This window comes from Colobus angolensis, unplaced genomic scaffold (assembly GCF_000951035.1).
Source record: "Colobus angolensis palliatus isolate OR3802 unplaced genomic scaffold, Cang.pa_1.0 Scaffold126, whole genome shotgun sequence".
NCBI lineage: Eukaryota > Metazoa > Chordata > Mammalia > Primates > Cercopithecidae > Colobus > Colobus angolensis.
This window is the reverse complement of record NW_012113808.1, coordinates 5,400,864-5,409,523: the sequence shown is the minus strand read 5'-3', so window position 1 is coordinate 5,409,523 and position 8,660 is coordinate 5,400,864.

The following is an 8,660-nucleotide window of genomic DNA, read 5'->3' as shown; positions in this document are numbered from 1 at the left end:
TTTTTTTTTTTTTTTTTTTTTTTTTTTGCCACACCTAGCTAAAAATTTGTCCCTCAATACTGTTTCATGGTTCAAGTTGTCAACTAAAGGCCCAGCCTTCATGTTTAAGTTGCAGATCCAAAGAAGGAGGAAAGGCAGAGGGGCAGAAAGAAGCTCCCAGGCAATCTGTTTTATGCTGCTTTCACAGAAGTTCCTCTCAACAGCTCCTATTTCTGTCTCATTGGCTAATATTGAGTCAACTGGCTACCCCCACGTCTTAAAGGGCATGGAAAAATGTCTTTTATCTGGACACATGGCAGCCCAAAGATACAAGGGTTCCCTGAGAAAGAAGAATGAGGAAATGGAGAGTGGGTAGAGAACTAACAGTCCCTGCAAGTCACACAGGACACTGAGCTATATCCACCAGGAGTGAAAGGGTTTTCTATTTAAAAGCACACAAATCTACTCAAGTGAACTGAAATGGTGGTTTATCGAAATTCTCCCCAGCAAGTGCCATTAAAGAGTGAGAGGTGGAGAGACCACTGAATCCATGACCACTCTCCCTCAGGAAGGGGATGAGGGAAGGCACAGGCATGAGGTAATAAAAATGTGCTGCCTGGGTTCACAAAGCAGCAATTGTTTTAAGGGTCTTAAATTTCCCATCAGCATCATAAATTTCCTTTGAGATATTTACATGGAGCCAATATCTCTCCTGCTTCCTCCTATAGAGATGGTGTGCATTGTTTCTTCTCAGGAAGCATGCAAAATGGGTTAGTTGGCAAACAGCTCAAGTAAGTTCCCTGGAGACTCTTTTTGTCTTAAGCAGATGCTGCGTCTCTATGAGGCAATCTGTAGAGAAAAATGCATCCTTTCCCAATTGAGCAAGAAGTCAAAGGATCAGGGGAGTCTCCAAAGCCCCCATGTGTGTTAACCCGAAGCACAGAGGTGAAAAGAGCAAAGGGAATTGGAAGAAGATTAGGAAGGAGTTGGGAAAGAGGGTCACACTCTCAAAAGTGAGTGCTGTATTTTTTTAATGTCAGATCCATTGGCTGCAAACTGCCGGTAATAAAAAGAAGATACCAGCTCACCTTGGGACGTGCAGATACTTCTGAATTTATGAGAAAGGACATCTGTGGAGCATGAAAAAAAATACATTAAGAGCAGGCAAGATTTTCTTTTGGAAGCTTTCTGGACAAGGAACGGAGATTTTTTTTCCCCCTGGTTCATAGTGGGAATATGACAGTTAAAAGCATGCTTTGGAGTCAGTGGGGGCTCTCTGAATTTGGTTCAGTCTCTTAAAATCTCCACCCGCATCCCAACTCACTGCTGCTGTTTGTTCACCATGCAAAAAGCATCCAGGCCTAGAGGAATAGTGTGGCTGATGCCTGCACCCTCCTGGAGAAAAGAACTGTTTCCTAATTCACCTGAGATGCCCTGTGGTCACCAAGATGTTTTCTGAGGTGTTGCTATCTCACCCAACGGGCACATATGGTCAGTTAGTTACCTTGCTGCTATTAACATATTTAAGTTGGTGGGGGGGGGTTGTTTCTCTTTTATCACAATTCTAGCAGTTGCATTATTTTCCAGAGGTTATGGTGCTTCAGTATTATTTGGGAAATATGTACATTCTTAATTACATTTTAAGAAAACCTCAGGACTTATCAGAAGCAGACATGAATTTAGGAAAAGAGAAATAATTGCAATTTTATTTTCTAGCAAAAAGTCAAGGACCAATATAAGGGCTAAGAGTATGTTTTGGAGTCACAGAGTTGAATCTTAGTTAAACCACTTAATTGCTGTGTGCTTGTGGGCAAGACACTTGGCTTCTCTGTGCCTCAGTTGCCATGTAGTATATTAATGCAAGAGTTCGTTAATTGCATTAGTGAATTAAAACAGTGCCTAGCACATTGTAAGACCTCTATAAATGTTAGCTATTATTATGAATGACCAGAATACCACTTGCTACTTAATAAGATATCTTTCTCAATGTCCTCTCTGATTTCAAGAAAGCTGAACACATAAAGGAAACCTCTTTTCCCAACTTGTTTGGACAATGATACAGGTTTAACCCACATTCTCTTCACTTACTGTTCAGAATTTTTGGGTAAAACTTCCTGTTTTTAGTGAATATTCACACTACTAGACATCTCATTCTCTTATTTGAGGAGATGTAGAACTAAGTATTTACTTAAAAGATTGTAACAGTTACCATCTTGTCCCCTGAGATCCTCTTTGCCTCACCCATATCTGAGAGCCTTGGCTGTGGTGGTCACCAGTTCTGTGCAGACAACGCGGACTTCACGCCTGACATGTTGCACCTCTCTTCGTGCTTCTTCACACACATACTGCTCTATACTGCTGTCTTTGCCTGCTGCCCGGGGAAGTCTCTATCATTGCTAAAGCATAAACAACCAGGAAGAACAGGGGAGTTAACTTCCCCGTGAGTTGAACCTTTACCTAATGTGAGAAGGAGACATCCGCTGAATTCTTCTGTCTTCCTCGTCCTGGGTGGACTGTCCTGACAAGCAGCTATCCGTAAGGTGCCTCAGAAGACGGCCCTGCGAGATCCAGCAATCACTTGCACTCGATGCCAGAGGCTGGACAACTTGGAAACATCTCACATCATCTCTTCCTCTTTCCCTGCCTGCGGCCCATTTTCCCTCATTTCTGCTCCCCTGGGATCACAATCCTGAATAAAGTCGTGGCACTTAGTCTTTTGCCTCAGGCTCTGCTTCCTGGGGAGCCCAGTCTACAGCAAAATCTATAACTTTAACTTTTAAGAGAGATGAGCTTCTTTTCAAACTGTCGTCATTTATTTTGCATATTTGCATATTAGAAGCTCCTGTCTTGTTTGATGCATTGATTCTTTACAGGGATTTGAATCTTCATACCAACAGAATTCTTTATGAAAATTTGATTTAATTATTCAGAAACTTCTTCGGTGATATTTTTTTCTCTGTGGGGTCTGAAGAAATCCTAGATATAGAGCAAACTTGTTGAGATATACATCAAATTGCGAATCTGAGAATGGTCACCTCCACTCTTGGCTGACAGCTGTCAGTCCTAACCCCACCTAAAATGCCTAATATACTTTCAAGATTATTTGTCATTGAGACCTCATCACTCTACTCCGCTGAACCTTTAGGAGTTTCAGATATGCTTTTGCAAATACTTTAGGTATTCCTGTCTTCTTTAATCCCCTTTATGTCAATAGGATGGCCTGCCTTTCTTTAATCTCTTTACAATGGCATTCTTCTACCCCCTGCCCCACTTCCTGCAAATAATTCCAGGACTCCCCGCATTTACTGTCACATAATGGCTTGAGTATTTACTGTTATTTATATATACCGAGTGTCACATGTAACAAGATATGATATGAATTTGACTCAGGTGTATTGGGACTTTCTAAATAAGCCTTAGCTCAATATTATTCACCAGGAAGCCATTTATTATTGAGTTATGTTTATGACTGTATGGCCATATAGAAAAATAATACCTGCTAAAAGACCCAGCATGTTTTAATGGCTCTTTACTTTCTCTTCTTTCTCCTCTGCTGGCTTGAGCCCTTTTCCTATTTTTTCCTCTTACTGAGTGGCTAATTCTTCAGAAAGGGGGCACTCTTATTTCCACTCTCTCTGAGTTTGTTCTGTCTCTTCTTTAATGATAGGAACAAAAGTGTAACGTAAGAGAATAGTTTGAAGTATTATCCTCAGCCACTTTCCTTGGTAAATCTTCCTACCACCTCCTTCCCTCTCCAACTCAGAGGGTAGTGAGGTATTCTTTGCTCACTACCCAGAATGTAGAGATGCAAGGAGAAAACAACAGAAACCAAAGGTTAGTTTCTGTGTTCTTAATATAGAATTTCCAAACTCAACATGTTGGGAGGAAAAAAAAAAACAGGAGGGAGGTGGGATATTTTGAACTCCCCGTACGTCACTATTGAATAATGACAAATAAGATTCTTAAGGACATAGGGAATAAAAATTTTGTCATATAAATTGGCTTGGAAGAAGACATGCTGAGCCCTTTTCTTCCATACAGGAGAAAATCTGGGCCAGGCGCAGTGGCTCACGCCTGTAATCCCAGCACTTTGGGAGGCCGAGGCGGGCAGATCACTTAAGGTCAGGAGTTTGAGACCAGACTGGCCAACACAGTGAAACCCCATCTCTACTAAAAAATACAGAAATTAGCCAGGCCTGGTGGTGCACGTCTGCGGTCCCAGCTACTCAGGAGGCTGAGGCAGGAGAATCGCTTGAACTCAGGAGGCAGGGGCTGCAGTGAGCCGAGATGACTCCACTGCACTCCAGCCTGAGTGACAGAGCAAGACTCCGTCCCAAAAAAAAAGAAAAGAAAAGAAAATCTGAATTCCTTGAGAGACGGAGGAGAGGCAGAGAGGAGAGGGATAGAATTAGACATTCTTGTGGGTCTCTTAGAAGGATCTATGCATCCCCCGCATCCAGCTCCACTCCCACTCCCCAGATGTAGTCATACAATGCTGAAAAGTTTCCCCAAAGCATCTTAGTGCTCTATCAGGGCAGTAGAAATAGTAGCTTGTCTTTTCTAAGTAGAGAGGGTCTGCAATACCCAAACTACTTTCTCAGGATCCTGCAATGGTGCTACAGAATCGGGTCTCCCTTGGGAGGGGGCTCTGCAGTAGCTGTGAGGGGGTGAGCAGAGCTGAAACGGCCTTGCATTTAGGCAATGAGACGAGCTCTGATATGACTTTCAGGAACTAATGACCAAGATCAAACATCGTCGTGGATGCCAGAGGAGACTATGGGTGCTGTGGATGAAGAGTGTGGCCTGAGAAGTCATAACCACTATGAGCATTAATTGGGACTATTAGATAGGAGAGTTCTTCAAAAGCTTGTGACAGATTGAAGACCTGCTATATGCTCAAGCCTCCTCGGGGTCTAGATAGTCACTGTCACTTGATACTGGGACTTCTGTAGTTCTACCTTGGAAGCTGGAGGTGAAGTCCTCTTTTCTTACTTTGCTGGAGTCCTCTAAACCGCTTAATTTGTCACCCTACACCCACCATGTCCAATGAACACCATTATAAAAGTAAATGGAGAAGTCACTGTGCTTAGAGAATTTAGCATCTAATGTTCAGGGGCTCATCTTTCCCTTGCTAGAAGTCTGTGCTGTCCCTTCACGGTGCCTTTCTTCCATAAAAGGAAACAATAATATTTATATCCTATTCATAGGAAGATGGAAGTGCATTACATGAACATACGAGCTCTAATGGACTTTAAGTTCTAAGGAAAAAGTTGCTGAACAAGGACAATGTGCTTTTTAAAAACTGACCATTGCACACAGAGCCAGATACTTTGACACTACTGCATTCTTTCTTTCTCTTTTTTTTTTCCTACAAGATGTCATATTGTATTTTTGCAAGGCTTCCAGCAAACAGGAGGGCTCATCAATTCAACCTAAAGCTATTAAAATGTTACTTTGTTAGCAATAATTAAGGTGTGCAGCCAGGGCTCCCTATAGATCACACTCAGAGTCAGGGTCATATTTTTCTCCTATAGCACCTCAGATATCTTAAATTACCAAGTAGTCAGGGGAGGAGGGGCAAGCTGGGGGCTGGGCAGGAAAGGAGAAAGGGAGGAAGATGCTTGCCTTACACATAAAAGTAGAAATAATAAATGACGCTTTTCCTATGAGAAAAGAAGGGATTGGCATAGGACTGTTTTCTTACGCCAAGCCCTCATAAACGTTTTTAAAAATATTTTCTCTCAATCTGTTGAAATGTTTAAAAACAAATGTTAGTCTGATTTTTTTAAAAAGCATTTTTTAAATTAGACTTTTTAAGTCATCAGAGGCACTAAAATTCTCCTTCAGCTTTGGCTGATAAAATATGTACATTCTATATACCACAGCACCAGGAAACGTTATGTCCTCTATGTTATGTTTTCTTCTTCCTTTTGTTTTCCTTCTTAATCTTATTTCCATCTCTGGGTTGTGTCTTTAGCTGCACAAGGAAACTGCACTTCATTGCTCTTTCTTTTTCTGTGCTCTTATTCACCCCACCCACCTTGTAACACTCTCATGAAATCAGAAAGTCATGAAATTTAGTCAAAGAAAGCTTTCTATAGAAAAATCCCTTGTATGAAAATTTGAGGTTGCAGGGTATTCAAAGGAAGGTTCATGGAACCTTGGAACTCAAGTTTATGAGGAAACACTAGAAGCAAAAAAAAGGCTGGGACTGTGAAACCTGGAAATAGAGTCAATTGTCTAATGTGAAGCTGATAATGGGTAAAAATATCTTCCTGTTTCTGATTCTTATTCTCCGTGTGTGCATAAGGACTCTAGGGTACAGGAAATACATTGCATTGTACATTGGAGATGTTTTTGACCATGAAAGAAATCCAGGATCCTTATGAACCTATGGGGTAGAAGTTTGATGCAATGGAAATAGTTTCAAATGTGGAGATAGGAGTCCTAGGTCTTATTAGCTCTGCGACATTGACCTCAACATCTAAGTATCTCCTTTTCTCATCCATTAAATGGAGATACCTCTTACCTCACAGTGTTGTTATGATAATTAAATCAGATAATGTATGTAAAAGAGCACCATAGATCATAAAGTGGTGTCCCACCATTATTTTTGTTAAGTTCTGTGGTAAATTGGGTTCTCTATCCCAATTCTTTGTCCCTGGTCACATGACTGCTTGGACAATGAAATTTGGGCAGATGGTATATCAGCTGCCAATTCCTTGCGTCAGCCTGAGAGGTGCTGCTCTCCCTCCCGCACCTTGCCATTGTTATGAGAAAAGTATGCCCTGACTAGCTGACTGGTCCTTGAAAGATGAAAGATCTAACCTGTACCTTAGGGGAGTGGTTCTCAAATGTTAGTAGCAGAATGACCTAGAAAGCTCATTAAATCACAGATTGCTGGCACCCAGCCCAAGAGTTCCTGATGCAGTCGGTCTGGGGTGAGGTCTGATAGTTTGCATTTTAAATAAGTTTCCATGTGTTGGTGAGGCTACTAGTCCAGTTGTCTTTGGAACTTGCTCCCTTCTTTCCTCCCCTCCTTCCTTCTTTCTTCCCTTCCATCCTTCCTCCCTCTCCCTTCCAGTGTATATACCAACCCTCTATCACAGGTCATTTGTGTTCTAAAAGAGACTAATAGGTACAATTGTATCCTATCAATGGTGTGACTGAATTTAAAATTCAGTTTCAAAGTTGCTTCTGAAGAACATTTAAAATAGCTTCTAATTACCAGAGTGAGAACAGAGAGACAGAGTAGGGAAAAGAATGAAGCCTCAGAACCACAAACTTAGAGATGCCCAATGATGCCCAGACCATAGCAGTCAACTCCCAGGGTAGCTTGAGGACATGTGAGTTAAATCAATGCCCACTGTTGCACAACACTAAGAATCTGTGGTCATTACATAGCAATAACTGACCAACATAAGGTCATTGCTCAAACAAGTTATAGATTAAAGAATATATGATTGTCTTTGCAGTAACCAGGCTTCTGAAAGTGAGGCAAGAGATAACCCCTAGATTATAACTGTTGGGCAGTTCTGAAAGTCTTTAAAAGGCCATGGGACATTGATTTTTCCTAGGGAACAATCTCCCGCTTCTTCTATTCATCAAGTTTCCTCTGCTCCATCCTGTTCCTTTGTCTATTTCTCTGCTCTCACTGTAAATGTTCCTAGAGATTTGTCAAATATTTTTCAGAAGCAGATTTGAAGGCATATTCTAAATTCAGCTATACTAGTGACTGATGGAATGAACTTGTTTCCACCTGTAATATGAAAATGATGTACCCAGTGGAGGGAAGAAAGCAGGGAAGAAAGAGAAGGACGGAGGGAAGGAGGAAGGATGGACTTGCAGAGCCCCATAGAGTCTGAGGAGCTCTCTGTTCAATGACCCACCACATCAATTTTTATCAATCTCCCTGAGTGTCCACTTGAGGGACAGGAGAACCAGTGGGAAGGTAGGACCTCTGCTACTCTAGGTACCATTCTGTGTTTGAGGAACTGGTTATCTGGTGTGGATGTGCAGCAGACAACTTCCTTCTCTAGATTGTAAGCTCCTCAAGGGCAGAGATTTTTGTTCCATTCACTGATGAATCTCAAAAATCTACAGTAGTGCCTGGCACACTAGGCATTCAACAAATATTTGTTGAATTGAAAATGAACTGAATTGCCCTGAGACCAGGCCATGGACAGTTTCTGGAAGTAGCAGGTTACCAGGCAGATGAACTATCCCCCCTAGCCTCACAAAGCCAGCGCCCTCTAGTAAGGTCACCAACTCACAGCTCCCAGCACTGCCCATCCCCGTAACAGCAGTGACACCTGATTTCAAGAGCCAGATATTCCACTTATTATATTCAACTGCTTCTTTTTCTCTTGAATCCTTTTTATTAGTGCTCTCATTTTCCACTTGGCTTCATTTCCTCTAAGCCTTTACCCCTCCATTATTCCTTACTGTGACAACATTATCACACGGCAATTATGACAGTTTTTGCTGTTATGAAGTATTTAATCTGCTTTTCATGTCAACATTGAGATGGAGATGGCATAGTATTTTACACCTTTGGAAACTGAGGCATAGGGGAGATGAGTAATTTGCCCAACATCACCTGGCAAGCAGGTGGTGGAGCTGAAACCTGAGATTGCTAACAGGAGTGTTTGCGCTACTCATCCACACTGCATAAAAAGTGT